Below are 24,304 nucleotides of genomic sequence, written 5' to 3'. Positions count from 1 at the left end.
CAGCGACTATCTAATGCAGGACGCGAAACCACATGGTGCGGTCTAATACGGTCCCACAGAAAAATACAAACTGGCCAGGCGACGAAACACAACAGGCACAGCAGTGACGCTGCAGAGTCTACTACTACTACTACTACTACTACTCTCCTACTACTATTACTGCTACTACTAGTACTACTACTACTACTACTACTCGAGAACTTGACGTACAATTTTCAAAAAGACCACGCAACAACGAGCCTCAGCTCCGAACACTGGTCAAGGCACGCCTTGATGGGCAGGAACCGGAAGCCGAGCTTCCCCGGCCCTCAGGCGCGCCAAGAGGAACTTGGAAAGCGAAAAAAAAAACCAAGTGCGGCCTGCAGCCTTCTTTCTATAGACTGCCAGGAGACCAGCGGAAGCCGCGAAGGACACGCGAAGGGGCTCCGAAGCCACTTTCGCTCCAGACACGCAACGCGTATGCGGCCGCCGGCGGCGTCACTAAATGGAGGCTTCCCAGAAGTCGAGATATGAAGCGCGCAAAGGCAGCGCACATACAGGGTTTCCCGGCGTCGGCAGTTCCCTGCAATTCGCGAAGTCCATGCTTTTTCTCAGCCTATCCGGGCGTCCAGTAATAAGAATCCCGTTCACTTTTCACTGCCTCTGCACCCGTTTATTTTCTCGTCTTCTTGCTATCTTTTTCTGTTTCTTCGATTTTATTTTTTCTCTTACGGTATACTGTACTGACTTAAGCACTGTGAAATTATAAACGCTCCCCTCTACATGCTAACATTTTCTTTCGACTGGCGTATTTGACGTGCAAGATGGACGGAAGCCCTGAATGTATGGCGCCACTAATATAGAGGATATTTATTTGAAAAGGCTGAAGCTACGGGTTCTCGCGAAAAAAAAGAATAAAAATAAAGGTCTTGTCAAAACCCAGCAGATCAGGCCATCTCTGACTAAAGCAGAACACTTGAAGCCCCTGAAAACGCTAGAAACCGAGAATTGACGAAGCGGTGAGCCCCGCCGCAGTGGCTCAGTGGTTAGAGCGCTCGGCTACTGATCCGGAGTTCCCGGGCTCGAACCCGACCGCGGCGGCTGCGTTTTTATGGAGGCAAAACGCTAAGGCGTCCGTGTGCTGTGCGATGTTAGTGCACGTTAAAGATCCCCAGGCGGTCGAAATGATTCCGCAGCCCTCCACTACGGCACCTCTTTCTTCCTTTCTTCTTTCACTCCCTCCTTTATTTCTTCCCTTACGGCGCGGTTCAGGTGTCCAACGATATATGAGACAGATACTGCGCCATTTACTTTCCCCCAAAGCCAATCACTATTATTAAGCGGTGAGTGAAGTGACATCAGCAGCTATTTAATGTGGGCTTAACGCGATAGCCTTGTGGCTTCCATTCTGCAGAAAATCCGACATCGCCGGCGTTGTGAGCGAAAAGTTAGAAGCAACCTAGATAGGCGACATATAGGTCACGTGACCTTGTGGCGTTATCACAACCTGCCCATCGGATTGTGAGCAAACTGCCCACCGTAGCAGGCGGCAGTTAAATTAACGATTAACGAACAACCTGTGTCACGCAAGGCCCTCCGATGGGAGCACCAGCCATCGCAGGGCACTGGCATATCGCTTGACCGCTCAACCACTACGCAAGGAATGATATGAGGACTCCCAGAGATCTATGAATGCAAAGTAAAGAATGACCTTATGCATATATGGGAACTAACCCGTTACGCTATCAATATTTTCTTTCTACCTGCATTCACGACATGCATTGCTCGTCAGCTTTGCATGCATAAAGGACGCTTGCCCATGCGACATTCCCTATGGGGACAAACTTTGCCTTCCCCTGCCTGATCCAAATGCTGCTCCTTTGCCGTGACTCCGCCTATATTGCTTCCACAGTTCTGATATGGGCGAAAATAGAGGGAGGTGGGGATAAAGGGAAGACTTATAAGGCTGGTTTAACTCGAGTTTGCGTCGTATGTTTCTTTTCACCTCTGCCTCCTTTACTCGGTTCCCTGATTTCCCCTTTCGAGCTTTTGTTTCCCCAACACTCTTTCCCCAACTTTCCCTAATTTTTATTTTCATGCCTGCCCTTTCTTTTCATAATTTCCTTTAATGCCTTGAATGACCGCTTAGATAGACGCTTTCCCAACTTTCCCTAATTTTTATTTTCATTTGTGCCCTTTATTCTCATAATTTCCTTCACGACCTTGGATGACCGCTTGGATGACCGCGCAAGCTCCTCGAAAGGAGCAAATTCCTTCTGGAAATCGTGCCCCGCGAACCGAAATGCGGCGCGACGGCTGGTTGGGCGCGAAGCTTGAAGGCTTCTCCCGTTTCACGAGCGTGTCCCTCGCGGGACAAATCTCCTTTCCAGCACGCTTTGTAGGTTTGTTATATAGGCGGCCGGAAAGGAAGGAGGATCGCTTCCCGTGGTTCCAGCTACGGTTCGCGTGAGGCAGTTAGTTTCTCTTTTATTTCGCTTTCGAGTGATCCCGATAATTGGTGAAGTTCTTCCCGTCGGCATTCGCCTTTTTTTCCTACCACACACAAAACCCATACGTACGTTCACAGCAGGGCTTTTGCGTAAGTACCGTGCATATTCCACTAAACAATTAATTCTAGTAAATCTCGTCCGTGTCCTGCACGCTTCGTTAGGGGTTCACGAGGAAAGAAATAAGGGGAAAAATTTCTTCGATGTTCGTGTATCACCATAGGATCATAAAAGAAACTGTGGGCACTTTTGGCTAACAACCCTATAAGGTTGTAAGCCAGATGAGCCCACCCTTAAAGTTTTCTGCTCGTTCTAATCAGCGGCAATTGCTAGTTAATTGGTATGGTACTTTGAAAGATCCCCTGTAGTCAACGGTTCAGGTCATGTATTCGCTATATGCTTCAGGCAAACGATGCGTACGAACTATAGAGGTAGATCTGCCGCAAAAAATCTTGGGCCCCGGAATGGCTTTCGATCATTTGTGGAAGCCAAAAAATGAAAGAAATTCATATAATGGTTACGTGCCCGTGATGTGAATGTTCACAGCTAGCTGGAGCGGCGGTATGAAAGAATTTAGAAAGCGGGTATTTGTTTGGTTGGTGGTGGCGGTAGCGCGGGGAGGCAGTGGCTCTCATGGTGGTTCTTCACTCTGCCTTGGCACCTTATAGCGACGTCATAAGTGACGTCACTGAGTGCTGCCTAATAAGCATGGGCGGCGGTCTGTGCTCATGGTGAGTGCTGATTGAAAAAAATTAATGTGAATTAGCTCAGCTAATCCAGGATATACAAATCAAAATATGTCGGCGTTCACTGTGTTCATTGGCGTTGGTGTTGACAATGTTCTAGACGGCGATGGCTTTGAGGAAAGGAAGGGCGCATAACTGGCTCCCTGTATATGCGGATGCCTCATTCGTCCTTTGATATAATGTGGCAGTGGCGAGAGAGAGATGTGGCCTGAATGCATTAGCGCTGACAGCGCTGTGGCTGACATACGGCACTGCAGCAATAGCTAAGCCGCAGCGTTCATTTGGTGATCAATCTCTCGCGATCAACCTCTAACTGCATGCCACCTCCCAGGGTGGCAGGGTGGGCGCGATGCCTATCCAGTGTGCGGAACGCAATCAAAGCAGGTTTTTACAGCTGGACACCAACGCCACGTACATGAAAGCGATATTGAGGTCTCCACTGATCCACGGAGCCGGTTGTGCGCCTTTCCTTTCGTGAAAATGAACGGTCTTTGCAAAATTGTCAATGCCAATGAACTCTATGAACTCCGTCGGCTCACTTGTTTTGTTCGGTCTTTCTGTAAAGGAAATGGCACAGTAACCGTCGCACATATCTCGGTGGACACCCGAACCGCGCCGTAAACGAAGGGATAAAGTAGGGAGGGGAAAGAAGAAACAGAAGACTGATATTGAAAGTTGGATTTTGAGGAAAGGCGCGGCGCTGCGCAGCGGCGGAAAACCAGTGGCTCGGTGCTACTAGTGGCGCAAGCGCAGTAGTGACTAGGGAGCGATAGAGAGAGAGAGAGAAATATCCGCGGAGAGGCGCGCGTTGTGACGTCATGTGCCTCCTCGGGACAGCGCCCCGGCGAAATCGCAAGTTCCCAGCCAGTAAAAGACCCGCCGCGGTGGCTCAGTAGTGAGAGCGCTCGGCTACCGATTCGGAGTTCCCGGGTTCGAACCCTAACACGGCGGCTGCGCTTTGATGGAGGCAAGACGATAAGGCGCCTGTGTGCTGTGCGATGTCAGTGCACGTTTAAGATCCCCAGGTGGTCTAAATAATTCCGGAGGCCTCCACTACGGCACCCTCTTCCGTTCTTTCAATCCCTCATTTATCCCTTCCCTGACGGTGCGGTTCAGGTGTCCAACGATATATGAGACAGACACTGCGCCATTTCCTTTCCCCAAAAACCATTTATTATTATTAGTCGCTTTAAAATGAAAATTGGCTGTTGGGGAAAGGAAATGACGCATTATCTTCCTCACATTTCGGCGGACACCTGAACCGCGCCGTAAGGGAAGGGGATAAAGGAGGGACCGAGAGAAAATAGGACGAAAGAGGTGCCGTCGTGGAGGGTTCCAGAATAATTTCGACCATCTGGGGATCTTTAACCTGCACTGACATCGGACAGCACACTGGCGCATTTGCGTTTAATAATAATAATTGTTTTTTTGGGGGAAAGGAAATGGCGCAGTATCTGTCTCATATATCTTTGGACGCCTGAACCGCGCCGTAAGGGAAGGGATAAAGGAGGGAGTGAAAGAAGAAAGGAAGAATAGGTGGTGTAGTGGAGGGCTCCGGAATAATTTCGACCACCTGGGGATCTTTAACGTGCACTGACAGCGCCTTAGCGTTTTTCCTCCATAAAAATGCAGACGCCGCGGTCGGGTTCGAACTCAGGAACTCCGGATCAGTAACATTTGCGTTTCGCCTTCATCGAAACGCGGCCGCCGCGGTCGTGTTCGGACCCGGGGTAAGTGCAGATGCCAACGACAAAATTGAAATAAAAATTGGTTTTGGGGAAAAGGAAATGGCGCAGTATCTTCCTCACATACCGGCGGACACCTGAACCGCGCAGTAAGGGGAAGGGATAAAGGAGAGAGTGAAAGAAGAAAGGAAAAAAAGAGGTGCCGTAGTGGAGGGCTCCGGAATAATTTCGACCACCTGGGAATCTTAAACGTGCACTGACATCGCACAGCACACGGGCGCCTCAGCGTTTCGCCTCCATTGAAACGTGGCCTCCGCGGTCGGGTTCGAACCCAACGCCATAAAGCCGTGAGAACGCTAGTAGCGGCTAACGCCATAAAAAGACGCAGTAAATTTGTTAATGACCACTGTAGATATTCGTGGTAATGACGATGTCGGTACTGAAAAGGTTTCAACAATGATTCTTTTCCCCTCGCCCCCCGTTACCCCAAAGCAGCCTCTTTCTCTCTTACGTTCTTTCCTACTTCCTTTCTTTTCCTTGTTTTCTTTCGGTCTTTCTTTCTTTCCTTCCTTCTTTCTTTCGCACTACTACTTTGTTGCTGTTCCTTCCTTCCCCTTTGTTTTTCCTTTCTTCCCAGTTTCTTCTTTTTGTTCCCGTAGTTTGCGAAAAGGCTGCCCTCAAGGAAATGGCTCGACAGAAGGGAACCGGGCCAGGAAGCGTTAAGAAACTGAGCGCCCTTCCTCCATCATCTGTCCGTATCGCGTGGCAACTGCATGCGTAAAATAAGTCGCCCTCCGTCGACGCATAGCGATGATCACTGGCCTAAGTGCAAGCCCCTCGCTACGTACGCCCGCACTCGATCCTGCGCACTCGACGTAGTTTTACGCGGCTGTCAGATTCACGGCGGTTCCGACGCAACGACCATCCCCACTACGAGGGGGGAGAATACTGTATTTACGGAACGTCGCCTAAACTCGAAAGGCAGCCGGGGCAAAGGATTCGGGGGAGCCACGAAAGAAAATACCCAGCAAAGCGAAGTACAGCATTATGAAGGACGCGGGGCACGTTGTCTGGTATTCTCTATCTCGCAAGCAAGCGCGCGCGTTCTTGGCGCGTCGCGTTTTTCGCGCGCGCTGATAGATCCGCCGCTAGCGGGAAGTGACGGGACTGCGTGTTAGAGCCAGGCGTTAGACCCGAGCCCGGCCTGACGGAGCGTATCGCAAGCGGTTCTCCGGCTGACACGCTTCGCGCGAACAAAAACGCGTGCAGTGCTGGGGAAACTGTATACAAAGCTGGCGTTTCCGAATTCAAACGAATATGGCGACATTCAAGACAAGGGTGACCTCCGATTGGACAGTTCCGCGGTGTCCAATCACGAGTGGCGATGACGGGACAACGAGGCTGCCGCTGTCTAGTCACCAATCCTTCTCCCGAGGGAAGAAATTTCGCGGTTCGCTGGCTGTCCCGCTCGCTACAGCTTCTGCTGTGATGCACGCGGTCTCGTTGTGTATAGGCTTCGCCTGTCCCCGGACTAGGCCTCTAACACCAGGCTCCTATCCCTCCTCTTGACAATCGCGCGGGGGGAGGTGCCGCTTCGAGTTAAAGGGAGGGAACGCCTCGGGAGAAAGGCACGTGGAGACGTAGAAAGAAAGACATACAAAAAAATAAATCAGAGCCCCCCCCCTCCCGCAGGCGGCGTTCTTGGGCGACGGCGTGCCTCACAGCGAAACAATTTGCGACGTCAGTGGAGAAGTTGCAGCTTCGTGGATCGCGCGAAAAGCAAAGGGGGTGGAGGAGGATTGCCGGGAGACAGCCCCGGTTCTCGAGCGACGAGTTCTCTCTCTCCGTTTTTGGCGTTACACTAGAAGACCCGCTTTCCCATACGCCTCGCGGAACGGCTGGCGCACCGATTGCGGGACGACCCTGAGGCTCATGCTACAGCTGCTATGTCGACGCTAGTCCAACGTAATCGATCACTTGCTTTGGGCGGTAAAGACTAGAAAGTGAAAAAAAAAATAGAGTGACAGAAAGAAAGAGAGAGAGAACAGAGATTTGTTCAGTAAACAGAGTAGATGCCACGTGGGATCCGTACTTAGGAGCATTAAGCGCTTTTGAATGCTGTGCCTTTCTGTGACTCGTGCTATGAATGGTTGCGCTTAATACTCCACACCATGGCTGAAAACCAACTCGAACACCTATCCATCCTTCTGAGCAATTAACAGGTGAAGTAGGTGACGGGCAGTGGCATCGAGCGCCTCTAAGGCGACTACACCTCCTCTGGCGCGCGCGCGCGCACGCACGCACGCACGCATACACGCACGCACGCGCACATTACACACACACACACACACACACACACACACACACACACACACACACACACACACACACACACACACACACACACACACACACACACACACACACACACACACACGCGCGCACACGCACACACACACACACACACACACACACACGCGCGCGCGCACACGCACACACACACACATATATATATATATATATATATATATATATATATATATATATGTGTGTGTGTGTGTATATGTGTGTGTATGAGTCTCGAAGATATCCGTCGTTGGAAGAACGGGGAAAAAAACACAATATCGTAAAAGATTCGAAGAAAAATCTTTCCTTCTTCTTCGATCTCAGCTCTTCCAGCCTATCGATCAAACCACCGTTTCCAAGGCTTGGAGCTCGAAAGCCCGAGGCCCTTAGGGTCGCTGAGTTTCCTGCACGGTTTTCCCTCGTAACCTTTCTGGCAACGAATCTTTGCGTGTCTTGTAAGCTGACAAGTCAGCCCGATTACCTGCGCGCCACTTTTTTTCTGTCGCAAGTTACGAGGGTCGTTCGGGGTTCGAATCAGCCTTCTCACGTTCCGTAATGCCTGCAAAGACATAGTCACCTGACTGTTGTGTTTTTTTTTTCAGAGTGCCAACATAGCATTTGTCACTTGTTTGATTAGCCTGCGATGCCGAGAAAGTTTCGACGGCAACTGTTCCCAGTGAGGGAGTATGTGGGTCATCCTCGCTGTCATGAAAAATTGCCTGAAAATTGAGTTTAGAAGGTTCTCATCATCGATGATGCTGCAATGCTGCCCATCAGCATAAGACAGCGGAATGGACTATACAAGATCACCAGCCGCCAACCTCTGCTGAAACAGTGCGCACTTATGGGGCACAGTGAAAAAGCCTGAGCCGACATCACCTCCCAATGCGACCAGAACTCTTGAATGATAGCTCAACAAAACATTCAGGTGGGCTAGATAATTATTCATGATTTCAAGGCTATGGTAAACAGAACTGACAAAGCTAAAACAGAGACCCAAGAAGGGCACCGGACGGGCGCTATCGTAGAGACCGTTTTATTTGCGCGTCAGGGCAGCAACATTATTAGAGATAAAGACCGGGCATGCGCAGTAAGAACGGCCGCAGTCAAAGCCCTGTCACACGAACCGCTCCAGAAACATTCCGGACCTGCCCGTATGACAGTGCGCGCCTGCGAGAATTCCTTTGCGCATATGCCCTGTTATTTCTCGATATTTTCTGGACTGGTCCACAAATAAAGCGAGATGAAAATAGTCGCTTGTCCTGCGCCCTTCAAAAGCCAGTATATTTGTATTGTCAATGCGCTTAATCACTTTTGCAGCGACACGTGTTACTTCCACAATTCATGTGGTCTCGTCGTCGGTGTCAGCAGAGAGGATAAAAGTGTGAGCGAAGGTGCGGGGAAAGAAGGAACAGGTGGCTTTCTCTTCACCACTACTGCGTGTAACGCACCCAGCTCCGCGCCCGGCGGGTGCTATTGAAAGCAGACCTAGCTGCTGCTGCTGCTGCACAAGTGTTACGACATGCTCAAGGAAATGAAAGAAATGTGCGAGCCTGTCCTGACCCCACATTTCGGGCAACTCTAAATGCCAATAGACGTAGGCGTGAGGACCACGCACTGCGTGCCGCCGATGCTAAGCCAAGGTAGCTCTAGCGTCAAGACCCCACAGTACGTGACGGCGATGCTGAGGCAAGGTAGTTCTAGCGTAAGGACCCCAAAGTGGGTGATGCCGATGATGACGCAAGGTAGTTTCAGCGTTAATACCCCACAATGCGTGCCGCCAATTGTAAGGCAAGGCAGCGCCAGCGTCAAGACCCCACAGTACGTGAGGGCGATGCTGAGGCAAGGTTGTTTCAGCGTCAAGACACCACAATGCATACCGCCGATGCTAAGGCAAGGCAATTCCAGCGCCGAGACCCTGTATTACGTGAAGCCGATGCTGAAGCAGGCAGTTCCAGCGTCATGACCCCGCACTGAGTGCCGCCGAAGCTGAAGCAGGCAGTTCCAGCATCATGACACCACACTGAGAGGCGCCGATGCTAAGGCAAGGCAGTTCCAGCGTCATCACCCCCACACTGAGTGCCGCCGATGATAAGTCAAGGCAGCTCCAGCGTCAAGGCTCCACAGTAGGTGACGAAGATGCTAAGGCAAGGCAGTTTCAGCGCAAGGAGCCATAAGTGCGTGAAGCCCATGCTAAGGCAAGGTAGTTTCAGCGTCGAGCCCCGCACTGGGCGCCGCTGATGCTAAGGCATGGCAGCTCCAGCGTCAAGACCCCACAGTACGTGACGAAGATACTGAGGCAAAGCAGTTCCAGCGTCAAGACCCCCACAATGCGTGCCGCCGATGCCAAGGCAAGGCAGCTTCTTTCTGTTTATAGCGTACAGGATGTTGTCTACGCGGTGTAGACAGCCCCTTAGCGTATGGGTTCGCTCTGGGACATCGAAGACAAGTGGAAACTGCCATCATTTCGCACTTTATTTTCAAGGTACATAGCCGAATACATGCGGAGCAAGCTAAATTGGCGGAGATGAAAGATGGCAGCCTTACGTCTTCTTGTGGACCAGTCTGACGACACTTTGCTCACTTGCATTTCAAGTGCGACGGTCCCTTCTTTCGGAATTCGAGAAATGAAAACACAGATGAAGGAATGACGGAGAACGGTTGACTACGAAGCGCGTTTTGCGAACATGGCTTCGACAAGCAAACGATGTCTAATCCAGTCTTATATTCTACCACTGCTCTTCAAAACAACCGGCTGTTTATGAACCAGTTTAAGATAAGGGTACCAGGAGAAGTGGATGTCATGGAACATCGCGCTGAACCACTGCGTCCGTAGTACGAGAGTATGGGAGAATGAAGTCTTCATGGTTAGGATGACTTCGTCAGACAAAGTGAAATGCAGAGCAGCAGGAGCCAACGCGAAACGGGAGCAAAACGAAGGCGAGCGCGACAAGTAAAATAAAAAACGAAAACAGCGTCTGTCGCTATGTGGCTGCCCTCAAACTAAGAATCTTCCCTCCATCCCTCTGTACCCTTCCTTCTCTTTGCTGCTTTGATTGCTCCTCGCAGCTAAATGAGCTTAAAAGGAGGCTCTCTCTACTCCGGTCGTTATCGGCCCACGCGCGCACGGCTGGCTTCGCACACAAAGACCTCCTCCCCCATCCTCTGGCAGCGCCTCCAGACACCAACAACCGAGAGAGGGAGAGAGAATGACAGCCGCATTCTTTCCTCGCCCCCCCCCCCCCCCCCCCCCCCGGTCGTCAATCGGCGAGCCGCCTTTCATGCCCAGGTCAGCCCTCGCCACCTCCAACGTCAGGATGACGTCGGTGACGCGGCGGAACGGAGCGCAATTAACGTCCGCCAGGTTCGTCGTCGGCGTCGTCTTCGTCTTCTCGGCAAACACTGTTCCTGCTTTTTCTAGCCGCTGAGCTCGGCGAGCACTCCAAGCGAGGGGCATGCAGGACAAGACGGAGGGTGTACGGTATCCGCAATAGGCAGAGAAAGAAGGAGGGGGGTGGTGGTGCTCAGCTTGTTTGTTTCCCGTTCGAGTAGCGCCGAACGGAGGGAGAGGAGGTTGTTTACTCTCTGCGGCCAGAGATCTGGAGGCTTGTCGCGAAACACCACGGCAAAGAGCGGAGACAAGATGAAGAATTAGGAGAGAGACGTGACTGCGACGGTGCGACAGATGGCCGGTCTTTATACGAGAAGACCACGTTCGTTCTGTCGTCCCGAGATTCGGCTAACGTGTCGCGGATTGTGCCAAAAGAAAGGCAGATAGGGAGAAACAAAAATAAACGAGCATTCTGAAGAGGAACGACTGAGGTTGCTTCGGTAGAGGTGTTTGTCTAGGAGTGGAGTCCGTTTGGTCGACAGTTAGAAGGGCAAAAGCGCGGGCTGGCCCGGTTCCTTAATAATAATAATAATAATAATAATAATAATAATAATAATAATAATAATAATAATAATAATAATTGGTTTTTGGGGAAAGGAAACAGCACAGTATCTGTCTCCTATATCGTTGGACACCTGAACCGCGCCGTAAGGGAAGGGATAAAGGAGGGAGTGAAAGAAAAAACCCATAGTAATAATAATATTAATAATAATAATTGTTTTGGGGGAAAGGAAATGGCGCAGTATTGTCTCATATATCGTTGGACACCTGAACCGCGCCGTAAGGGAAGGGATAAAGGAGGGAGGAGTGAAAGACGAAAGGAAGAAGACGTGCCGTAGTGGAGGGCCCCGGAATAATTTCGACCACCTGGGGATCTTTAACGTGCACTGACATCGCACAGCACACACAGTAATAAAACAGAGTTGGAGGCGAGGAGAGACATAGAACTAGACAGACAAGGAGCTGAATTGCAACACGATGGCGAAGGCTGAAAAAAATTAAAACCGGTTTTGAGGAAAGGAGAGGGCGATGACTCGCTTCTTGGTGGACATCGCGCCGTGGAAGAAGGGATATAAAGGATGGAGTAAAAGAAGCAAGACAGAAAGAGGCGCCGTTGTGGGGGACTCCGGAAAAATTAAAGGATGGGGAGGAGAGTTTCTAGAATGACACGAGCAATGACCCAAATTAGCTGAACGTTGAGCCACGACGGCGAGGGTAATCTAAAAACTGGTATGGTTATCACTAACGGCTTAATAATAATAATAATAATTGGTTTTTGGTGGAAAGGAAATGGCGCAGTATCTGTCTCATGTATCGTTGGACACCTGAACCGCGCCGCAAGGGAAGGGATAAAGGAGGGAGTGAAAGAAGAAAGTAAGGAAGAGGTGCCGTAGTGGAGGGCTCCGGAATAATTTCGACCACCTGGGGATCTTTAACGTGCACTGACATCGCACAGCACACGGGCGCCTTAGCGTTTTTCCTGCATAAAAACGCAGCCGCCGCGGTCGGGTTCGAAACCGGGAACTCCGGATCAGTAGTCGAGCGCCCTAACCACTGAGCCACCGCGGTGGGGCTAACGGCTTGCTACCAATCTCTAATTGCAGTCAGGTACCTATCGGAGATAGAAGTTATAACTAGATGAATCTAGTTAATCATTTTACTACTAAACATGATTCACCTGTTTTTTTTTTACATCCACTTACACTGGTGTGCCGAAAAAGCTTCTTTTTACCTAAAAAAACTATTCCTAGAAATTAGTGCCCCGCTTCCCTGAAACACCTCTAGATTGTGATTGAACCGTCGATAGAAATTTTTCGGAGGTAGGGTACTGATTCTAGTGTGCTCCATCCCTTCGCCGAACACATGCTGGATGTGCCGGACCTGTTGTGAATGACCACGACAGTCGGCTGAGTGGAGACCCTAGCTGGATGAGATGAAGACTGGATATTTAGCTTAGGTTTAGGTTTATGGGGGTTTAACGTCCCAAGGCGACTCAGGCTGCGAGGGACGCCGTAGTGAAGCGCTCCGGAAATTTCGGCCACCTGGGGTTCTTTGACGTGCACTGTCATCGCACAGCACACGGGCCCCTAGAATTTCGCCTCCAACGAAATTCTACCGCCGCGGCCGGGATCGAGCCCGCGTCCTTTCGGGCCAGCAGCCGAGCGCCCATAACCACTCAGCCACCGCGGCGGCTGAATATTAGTATATGCTATACTATCTGGCGACACTCGTTGCTTGCGGTGAATTTTTTAGCAATCTGTTGTTCCTTCGAGAGACAGGGCTCATTAACGTCCAGTGAACAACTTGTTGCGTATGTGGTGTGGCTAACCGTATCTTGCCATACTTCATCGTCTTCATACAGCGCAGTCTATTAAGGGAAACATCTACGCCGTATATCGTTGGCAAAAAGAAAACCACAATAGGAGAATCTCTCCAGTACACACTTCGGAAAGCACCTGTAATTTAAAGGGGAACAGCGGATCTGGCGCCGCTAGGGATGTGTACAGGAGGTATGCTAGCTGGGTCAGAGGGGTGACGATAGAGGCGAAATTCAACATGAAGCCGCGAAAGTACGAGCAGAGGACAGCGAAGCTATAACGAGTTGCTTCAGTGAGGTTGGCTTCGGAAATTCGGCAACTGCACGAAGTTTGGCGGGGGTCCAGAAGAACATGGTTATAGTGTTTGGCCAACCACATGATGCCTAGGCGTTTCCTTGACATACAAGACCAGATGATAACGATGCAATATGACGATTTTGATGGAGACGACATGCCAACACTCCCGTGCGCTGCACGACGTCAGATCACTTCAAAGAACGCCAGACCGTGGAAGTTAATTCGGAGCCTTCCACTACACCCGCCGCGGTGGCTCAGTGGTTAGGGCACTCGACTACTGATCCGGAGTTCCCGGGTTCGAACCCGACCGCGGCGGCTGCGTTTTTATGGAGGCAAAACACTAAGGCGCCCGTGTGCTGTGCGATGCCAGTGCACGTTAAAGATCCCCAGGTGGGTCGAAATTATTCCGGATCACTCCACTACGGCACCGCTCTCTTCCTTTCTTCTTTCACTCCTTCCCTTATCCCTCCCCTTACGGCGCGGTTCAGGTGTCCAACGATATATGAGACAGATACTGCGCCATTTCCATTCACCAAAAACCAATTATTATAATTATTATTAGCCCTTCACTACGCCGTTCCTCGCAGCCCATATGTCTTTCGAAATGCTACACCTTATACATCCCACCTAGCTTACAGGGGCCCCGGCAACAACTTTCGTTGACGGCAAAGTGTCTCTGTTTCCGAGGCTTTGTCTTCATCTGATCACAGGCGCAACTACATTCCATGGATGCACAGTCGCGCTGGTAACGCACGTTGCAGGTGTTTTGGCCGAGGTATACACACGTGACCGCGGGGGTTCGGCAGGCGTTCACCTCATATCTGTGTTTCTTTATTTTTGCACTCAGAACATTATTTTCGTTCATTCCTGAACCCATTGCGCACACAGAGCGCCGACAACCAAGTTGCGCACAAACGGTATGCGTGCACTACAAAATCCTACGCACTCGAAATGTGCTGCCGACATGTTTCTCTCAGTGCGCGAGTGTCGCTTCGTGCTTAATAAGTCGTTAGGGGCTTTTAGCATAGATGAGATGTGCTTATATGAACGTATGCTGGATTATCGGATGCTTGCAAGCGCCAGCGCGCGCCAAGTGCACGTCCACGTGAGGTCAATGCGCTATCGTGGCATCTTGAAAAAAAAACCAGTCACAAAAGACAAGGAACAAGAGAAGGAGTGTTCACGCCACAACGACTGGACTATCAACTTGATAGACTTGATAGTCCGGTCGTTTTGGAGTGTACACTCCTCTTGTCCCTTGTCTTTTGTGACTGTCTTTTTTTTTCAAGTTACTAGGTACCAACTGGCCCGCATTTCCACCATTCTATCGTGGCAGTCATCTGGCAATCCGATATATACGTTTTCACTGTACGAAAAATTTCTCACAGAGAGTTTTAGCAAAGCGGAGACGTACTCACTAGAATTATTCCGCCTTACCGGGTCCTTAATGCTCGGCTAGGTGGGGCGTGCAATTAGCACTGCGCGCGCCGCAGCAAGAATCCAATAATCGGGTATGCGTCAACATGAGCCCGTCTCCGCTATGCTAAAACTCTCTTTTAAGCGGCCACAAAATCACGGAAAACGATGAACATGGGAAAGGTACCCCTACTGCTGCGCGTCGCAAAGTAGCTCACCACTCCAAAGGCTTTACAGTTGCTAAAAAACAATCCATAAGCGCCAGCTTCATCGCCAGCAGCACCTGAAGGTGAAAGGCCTTTGTTTTTAGAGGATTTTCTCCTACAAGCCCCCTGCAGGTCAATAACTTTTCCTTTCGCAATCTCTTTCATTTGCATTTGCCAATGACCTCCGTGCAAACCCGTGCCCAGAGCCGGAGGCCGCAGAATTTCCAGCGAATTTATGCAACATTTCATCATAACATAGGACGCCCTTTACTATGCATGCAAAAGTTTTCCTTCACCTGTGAAAGCCCCCCCCCCCCCCCCACCTCAGCAACACCGCCTTGAGAAAGAAGTATTGAACAAAGGAAGCCGCGCAGGACGCTATTTTTTTTTTTTTGTAATCCATGGACTACTCTATGTGCAAGAAATATGCGTTACGTCACCATCAACAGCGCTTTCCGCCCGTATAAACTCACCCCTGGTACACGACCTCAGTGAACATCCACGCTAGTGATTTACGGTGTATTCTAATCGGCCATCCGGAGCAGCTCTCCGAATCTGCGAAGGAGCAAGCTGTTGTCGCGATCCAATCAGAACGCCGGATTTAAATTAAAATCATCGACTGAAAGACGCTCTTCGGTTTCGTGGAGAACGACTTGCTCCGGACGGCCGATTGGAATATGCTATTAATTGGAATATGCTATATATAGCGATGCCAAGCGGTCTCCGCGGAACAAAGAATAAGAAGCAACTACAGATCTCGCCTCCGCCAACACTGCACGCAATTAGCTGGGCCGAGAGCCAACTGGTTTTTGGCCTTCTGCCCAAAGTGGGGGGCCCCCGCTTTAAAACATTCATGCCTACTCAGCAGCTGAAAGAGTATATTCGCACCCGCGTCTTATTTACAAGGACGGTGCGGCAGAGGCGGCCGAAACTCGTTTACGCCTCGAAAAAAAAAATGCAGCTTGAGAACCACGCCGCTGCAAAGCTCAGAGCGCTGGCACGTGCGTAATCTGCAACGGAGGACTTTTTTCCGTCTCTCTCTCTCTCTCTCTCTCTTCTCTCTCTCTCTCTCTCTCTCTTCTCATCTCTCTCTCTCTCTCTCTCTCTCTCTCTCTCTCTCTCTCTTTCTCTCTCTCTTCGCTCTCTCTCTCTCTCTCTCTCTCTCTCTCTCTCTCTCCTTCTCCCTTGCTTCTTTCCTTTCTCTTTATTTTCTTTCTCTCTCCCTTCCATCCTTTCTTTCTCTCTCTCCCTTTCTTCCTTCTATCCTTCTTTTCTTCCTTTCTTTCGTTCTTTCTCCCTCTCTTCCTCCCTCCTTTCGCTCTTTCTTTCTTTTTTCCTTTTGTTCTTTCTTTCTTCCTTCCTTCAATAACACTTCTGTTGGGCCTAGTTGGTGCATGGTGATACAGATGAACGATGTGCGCGAAACACAGTCCTTCTGTTTCTCCCGTGTATGTGGTTCGTCGAATGTTTTGCTACTGATCCGGAGTTCCCGGGTTCGAACCCGACCCGCGGCGGCTGCGTTTTTATGGAGGAAAAACGCTAAGGCGCCCGTGTGCTGTGCGATGTCAGTGCACGTTAAATATCCCCAGGTGGTCGAAATTATTCGGAGCCCCTCCACTACGGCACCTATTCCTTTCTTCTTTCAGTCCCTCTTTTATCCATTCCCTTACGGCGCGGTTCAGGTGTCCAACGATATATGAGACAGATACTGCGTCATTTCCTTTCCCCAAAAAACCAATTATTATTAATGTTTTGCGCACATCGTTCATTGTATCTTCCTTCCTTCCTTCCTTCCTTCCTTCCTTCCTTCCTTCCTTCCTTCCTTATTTCTTTCCTACCTTATTTCCTTTCTACCTATCTTCCTTCCTTCCATTCTTTTTCTCTCTTCCGCCCTTCCTTAATCCCTTCTTTTCTTTCCCTCTTTCTCTCCATTTCTTCCCCCCTCTTCCTTCCTTCCATTCTTTCCATCTTATCTCTTTATTTCTGTGTTTTTTTCCCTTTCTTTCTCTCCTCCTTTATTTATGTCTTCAATACTTCCTTTTTCTGTTTCCCACCATATCTCTCTCTTACGCCTTTCCTTTCTCGATTCTTTCACACACACTTCACGCACACACCTCCGGCCTGCGGCAAAAGGTCAAGTGCGTCTAGCACCCTCGACCTTTGCCCTTTGGCGGACCCGTGCACCGAGGGAAGAGCCCTGTCCAAGGGCCTCCGCTTACGTAACCGCGCTCGCAGCTACGGCTCCCTTCTCTTCGGGGATTCGATCGGGAGCTTCGCTCTCGCGTCGCTGGCGCGCATCTGACACGGCGATTAGCCATCGGGCCGCATGAACCGCCCGCGAGTCCGTGAGAGCGATGAACTGACGCGTGTTCCACAGCGAGAGCGTGTTGCGTGACTACATCTCCACCAGGACCTTCGCTTACAAATTGAGCGGCATATGAACTCCCCAGCTGAAGCGCTTGAAGGATACTCTTTTCATTAGCGAAAAGGGGGAGGGGAGAGGGCGTGGGAGGGGGGGAGGGGGGTGATTGGGTGGCAGGCTGGGATCTTTACTTCCCGAGCAAATATTTAAGGAGTACCGGTTGCAACATGCGGGTAACTCCACCAGCACCTATAATTAGCTTGATATCAGTTTTTTTTTTTGGATCGCGGACTTGGACTTCAATAAAGGGGGCCTTAAAACACCCTTATCAAAAGTTGCAACACACGTACAGTTCGAAGGGCCAACGCCCTTCGCTAGAGGGTGTGCGCTAGGGGACAGTTTTACTTCCTTCCTTTTTACTCCTTTACTTGTTTAGAGTGCAGTGCTTCCTTTCGGCATTCCTACACTGTTGGAGGCTGCTTCTGTATCCGGGAGAGCGAAATACGCGCGATCTGTTCCGAGTGACTAGGCTTAATGCACGCAATCTTTTTTTTTTCCACACCTGATCGCGTTACCGCCGGCTTGGCAGCAAGAATATTTTATCACGACAGCCCCCCCCCCCCCCCCCCCCTCCCTTTCGCACATGCCGTCACCACCATGCACGCCATCTAGAAGGGACCACCAGTACTAAGTTGACGCATGCCGGTCAAACCCGGCAGCTAGCATTTTGATTATTTCACTCTAAAAGCTTCAACCATATCCCTGCCTCTGTCGGTCGCACAGTAACTGATTTTTTAAAAATGATTCCTCATTAAAGGGACGATTCGGGGCAAATTACGATAGCCTCCATCGACTGATAGTCGCCCTCTAATGACAAATGTCGTAACTGCACAGAAAAAAAGAGCTTTCATAAGCGATGAAAGTTCAGAAATTGAGATACACGTGTCGTCACCAGCCGCCGCTGTAACAAGCAAGCTGCTATGCGTCAAGATAGCTTTTTTTATTTTTCGCGAATCCCCGAGGCTAGCTGACACACCCGCCGTTACTTCACAACACGCTAAACACAAATACTCGTATATAGGAGTAAAGAGGGAGTGAGTTAAGCTTACTCCAGTTTTAAGCTTTCTGTTTACAGTGAACGGTGATGTGTCGACATTAAGGCGTCATTGTAAGCGGAAATGCCGACCGCCGTCTGTCAGCAATCATTGGCAGGTGGTGATCTGTTCACCGGGCTACGAACGAAGTATACCACCACGGAAGACCTCAGATATTACGAACTTCGGTGTGTTAATCTCGGATATAACGAACCTAGTATGCCACTTCGGATATTGCGACCCCTCAGGCGTTAACCTCGGATATAATGAATTTAACCTCGGATATAATGAATCTTAGTACCTCACCCCCGGAAAAAACGATCTTTAGTGCATTAATCTCGGGTATACTGAACCTAAGCATGCTATCTCGGATATAACGAACGTTTGGCTGCTGACACATTCAAAGGATCCACCGATGAACTTCTAACAGTTCTTTTTTATTTATTTAATGGGCTGAATTCGCCCTGCTGTCACCTTGACGTGCACTGCCGTACCCCCCCCCCCCCCTTTTTTTGTTCTTTTTTTCGTTATTGCCACTCCTTTCTAGAACGCTTCCGGCCTGATAACGAATATATAAACAAATAAAATGCTTAAGTAACTTAATTAATCCGAATAGAAATAATGCGGCCTGCGGAACCACTTCAGTACCGCGGAGATCCAGGGGGACCCTCAAAAGCCGGGATCTCTCCTTGACCGTAAATCCCTGCCGGTGTTCACAGGAATTACCTTTTGCGCAGCACCTGATGCGATTAGCTGCACTGTCGCCAATGTCCAACGTACCGGCTGCTGTCCAGTACAGCGGCTCAACGGTTAGCCCACGACTCTGCCATTCATTCCGATCAATCACCGTCGCCACAGCGCATCGTGAAAAAGCGGCTCGGCCGGAACGCCCGCCTTCCCCCAATCAGGAGCAGCTTAAGCCGGCACCATGTTCCTTCGTGACGAGCTTCTCCTTCAGCCCCCCCCCCCCCCCCCCACTCCTCCTTTCCCTTTATGTCGCGCTAAGACGGCTCACAAAAGGGAGGGAGCCGCTAACAGCGTTCAGCGCGAGCAGCCTTCAATTACCGCTCGGGCCTCGCGCGGGCTAACGAGCGTGGCAATTCATTAACACCTTTCATTAAGCTGCCCATGTGTTTCGTCCCCTTCTCCGCAGCAGCACCGGGCCCGCGGCGAGCCGGAAGGCCTCAGCACAATGGGCACGACACAAGAGAGCGGTCGGCGGGGGCGCTAAATCGGGCCGCTTTCCCGCCAGTGTACACGCGAGATGCAGGCGAGCGTCGCTGAAATATAGGCGGCTCGTGTTGCCGGATCCGAGCCACACGATGGCCATCCTGACGGTCATAAACTGTCATTCACTCACTCACTGTTAGTCACCTCACTCACATCCTCTCCACACACACACATTCACACTCACTGACTTACTTGCTCACTTGATCATTCGCTCATTAACTCACTCCTCAAACACTCTTTCAGTAATTAATTAATTACGACACTCCACTCGCACAACTCTGACACTCGCTCGCACTCAAATAACTCCTTCATTAACTCGTGTGTTTTCTCACTCACCCAACTACGAGACTCCCTATAACCTTATCACTAATTCACTACCTCGATCGCGCCCAATTACAGACTCCCTTTCACTCTATCACTTCTTCACTATCTCACTCACTTTCTCACTCGGCCAATTAGAATGCTTCGTAAAAGCCTACTACTCATTCACTAACTCGCTCTAATTCTCACTTGAACAATTACAAGACTCCCTCTCACTATCACTCCTTCCAACTCGATCACTGCCTCATTCGCACAATTAAAGGACCCCCTTCACTCTAACACTCGCTCTCTACCTCGTTCACTTTCTCACCAGGACATTTGCAACCCCCCCCCCCCCCTCACTCTATCACTCCTTCGCTAATTCGATCACTCCCTCATCTCTAACAATTAATTGCAAGACTGCCTTGGACCCCATGACTCGTTCACTAACTCCCCCTCTCTCTCTCTCTTTCTCACACAATTACAAGACTCCCTCTCACTCTATCACTCCTTCACTAACTCGATCACTGCATAACCCGCACAATTAATAATAATAATAATAATTGGTTTTGGGGGAAAGGAAATGGCGCAGTATCTGTCTAATATATCGCTGGACACCTGAACCGCGCCGTAAGGGAAGAGATAAAGGAGGGAGTGAAAGAAGAAAGGAAGAAGAGGTGCCGTAGTGGAGGGCTCCGGAATAATTTCGACCACCTGGGGATCTTTAACGTGCACTGACATCGCACAGCACACGGGCGCCTTAGCGTTTTTCCTCCATAAAAACGCAGCCGCCGCGGTCGGGTTCGAACCCGGAACTCCGGATCAGTAGTCGAGCGCTCTAACCACTGAGCCACCGCGGCGGGGTTAATTACAAGATATCTTTTCGCTATATCACTTCTTCACTAACTCGCACATTTTCTCAATAGCACAACTGAAACTCTTCCTTTCACTGTGTCATTTCTGAACCATCTCGCACGCACGCACGCACGTACGCCCCTCTCCGGGAAGGCATGCTCTTTCACTCCACACTAGTGTCTAGCAGGGAAACTCGATGACTGCATTGCGCATTTGCTGGTACAAAGCGCAGACGGATGAATGCAACCATGCAGCGGCAGATAGATGGCACGAAGGCAATTTCGTCATTGAGCCTCCCGTTAATCGTCTTGCACTGGGATGCAAATCTGCTGCTTGCCGCGGTGGCTCAGTGGTTAAAGAGTTCGGCTACTGATCCGGAGTTCCCGGGTTCGAAGCCGACCGCGGCGGCTGCGTTGTTATGGAGGCAAAACGCTAAGGCGCCCGTGTGCTGTGCGATATCAGTGCACGTTAAAGTTCCCTCGGTGGTCGAAATTGTTCCGGAGCCCTCCACTACGGCACCTCTTTCTCCCTTTCTCCTTTCACTGCCTCCTTTATCCCTTCCCTTACGGCGCGGTTCATGTGTCCAACGACAGATGCTGCGCCATTTCTTTTTCCCCAAAAGCACTTATTAATAACTATTATCACGCTGGGCGACAGAGTAACAGATAAGCCCGTGCAGGTTAGGTACGTTCGCAGGCCCTTGCCACTGCCTGCCAGCGGCCTTTAAAAGCCACATGAAGAGAGCAAGGCGATTGCGGGTAGGCGGCCGGCTTACCCAAAAATTCTACTCTGCCCGGGACGATACGCATCCTTTCCGGGCATTGATTAAATGGATCTTGAGGCCAGGAGAATGTTGTTGGCGTTTTTTTTTTCGCCAGTTGTCTTTCGTCACGCGAATAAACCTCGTTACTTTTTTATCAAAATGAACGTCTAACTGTTTGGCCGCCCAATAGTTGTCCGAAACTGGCGCACCGCTGGATCAATGGCGCGCAGGTATTTAAAACACACGGCCTCGGATAGGACACGGGGCGTTCTGTTGCTCAAGAAAACTGCTATCGGTGTTTTGTTTTTTTTCCCTCATCGCACGGCCATTGGAGAGCGGGAGCGGGAGAGAGAGAAAAACAAACACGCGTGTGTTTTTCTGATTGGAAACGGCATGGTCGAAGAACCCCCCCCCCCCCCCCCCTTTCTTCCCTAATATCGAGCGTGCGACGGTCGTCGAAGGCAATGGAGCGCCTTCGAGCGTGGGCCTTGACCCGGGCGCGGTCGTGAAGGGAGTCATCTTCTATGTCTTCGGCAACCCCGGCCAGGCGAGGGACCATCGATCTTCCACCGCTCTCCCCCTTTCTATCTCTCTCTCTCTTCTTTTCTCCGGAGTTTTTTCGCTCACAAGGTGTACCCTCTTTACCATCCACATACCGCTATACAACGCCGCAGCGCTGGCAGTACCTCTCTCTCTCTCTCTCTCCACCACCACCTCATCTCCTTCTTCTCCACTTCATTCCTTCCGGTGGTGCCGTTTCTCAGCAGACTGGGAGGCGTCTAGCCCGACGCGCAAAATAAGAAGGAGAGGAGGCAGAGGAAGTGGGGGGGGGGGGGGGGGGGCGGATGAGGGAGTGATCCCGAGACGAGATCCCCGATAATGCTCCTACTCCGGATCGGGAGTGGTCCGGAATTCGAACCGGAAATTTGCGCTTCCGAACGGGACCCGTAATATGCATCGACTGCGGCAAGAAGAGGGAGCTGGAGAAGCCCGCTGAGGAAGCAAAAAATAAAGTTAGGGGTATAAAGCGAGTCCGCAGAGACACCGGCGGAAGAGACATTTCAGCAGCTGGTTTCTGATTCGTCTTTCTGGGCGTTCTTCAGTACCTTTTAGTGCGCCACCGAAGCACTTAGAGAGCCCGGTATATGCATAGTTCGCGAACTGTTAGTTTTCTAGTTGTACGCACTGTTTTTCGCATTGACAGCGCCAGCTGTTAAAGAGAAGGTTCCCGGGCAAAACGTATTTGTCGTTGTCGTCGTCGTCGTAGCAGTAGTATTGAAAAAGCGTTCGTGAAGGAGGCAGGCGGGGATCCCGTGCGGGCTGCATTTTTCTGTGCGTCCTGTCGTGATCATTATCGCGTGTAATGTAAGCACAGTAATGTAAGCACCGTTCAATCTTTAATTCTTTTAATTTGCAGTTGCTTGTTTAAAAAGTCATGCACGATACACCACTTATCTCCCTCTCTCATCTTCGCTGCCACGTAGATCCATTCCTGGGATGCTATGCAGCCCCATGTAACTTACACACTCAGCGGCTATAGCTTGAAACTTATTTATTCCCTACTTGAAAGCTACCTTGAAATCACGCTCATCTAAGTACAAAAAAAAGCTGTCCGGATCGGGGGCATTATCTAAGATGAATTCACGCGCAAAAGGCAGCACTGAAACGTAGCGGAACGTACACTGCACCTTCCCTGCTTCCCGGAAACTAGATCGGACACCCTCCGCGCGGTGGCTCAGTGGTTAGCGCGCTCGGCTACTGATCCGGAGTTCCCGGGTTCGAACCCGACCGCGGCGGCTGCGTTTTTATGGAGGCAAAACGCCAAGGCGCCCGTGTGCTGTGCGATGCCAGTGCACGTTAAAGATCCCCAGGTTGTCGAAATTATTCAGGAGCCCTCCACTACGGCACCTATTCCTTCCTTTCTTCTTTCACTCCCTCCTTTATCCCTTCCCTTATGGCGCGGTTCAGGTGTCCAACGATATATGAGACAGATACTACGCCGTTTCCTTTCTTCAAAACCCAGTTATTGTTATTATAGAGTCAATGGACGACTGCATGTCCGAAGTTCGCTTTCGCAACGACAGATGTCGCTGCTATGACGCATCAAGAGGACAACGCGTTGACCCTCGCGCTATTGCGTCAGTGTTACGTGTATTACCGTCTGCCTCTTGGTTGCTTTTTCTTGCCTGCGAACTTGAGGCGTGTCTTCCTGCACGACCACAACCCAACGTCTTCCGACCGCGATGCAACGTTCCGCGAGAACTTCACTGAGGTCGCGAGCACCATCATGACTCTTCGCACCTAGCCGCATCTACCCGCACCAAACGTGATGACAGGAACCGCTCCAATGCAGAGCAGCCAGTCGTAGCGCCTTACTTTATAATCCCTTTAGCTCCTCGTCTGCCATTCAAGCGTTATTAACCAAATCCGCGATTAGAACAAATAGATACGGGTTCTCTGTACAGCCGATTAGAGCAGTTTGCTAGAGTGCGAACTCCGTGGTGGACAATCTCGTTAGTTATGACGCTGGGTCTTCTCATAAGGAACCTCTGTAAATATCTGGTGCCGCGCGCATTGAAAAAAAAATGGCGGTGGTTTAGCTCTGGTTAAACCTGGAGTGAAGCGATAGCTACAGCTGGCTGAGTGGAACTTGGTCACGTGACGAACCACGTGATCAGCCACGGCGCCGCGCCGCCGGCAGCTGCTCCGCACCACGTGACCAACCACGTGACAGCGTGGTGGGCAGCGCCGCCACGCTGAAGGCTCGAAATGCTACCGTAATGTAGCTATCGCTACAAAAGCTTTCGTT

General features: G+C 50.6%; 1 protein-coding gene across 1 annotated transcript in view; it reads right to left on the bottom strand.

Moving 5' to 3' along the window:
• Positions 1-24,304, bottom strand: part of LOC144109525 (uncharacterized) — a 197,013-nt gene that overhangs the window by 20,607 nt on the left and 152,102 nt on the right. The window lies entirely within an intron of this gene.

This window comes from Amblyomma americanum, chromosome 11 (assembly GCF_052857255.1).
Source record: "Amblyomma americanum isolate KBUSLIRL-KWMA chromosome 11, ASM5285725v1, whole genome shotgun sequence".
Taxonomy (NCBI): Eukaryota; Metazoa; Arthropoda; class Arachnida; order Ixodida; family Ixodidae; genus Amblyomma; species Amblyomma americanum.
This window is presented reverse-complemented; position numbering and strand designations above follow the sequence as displayed.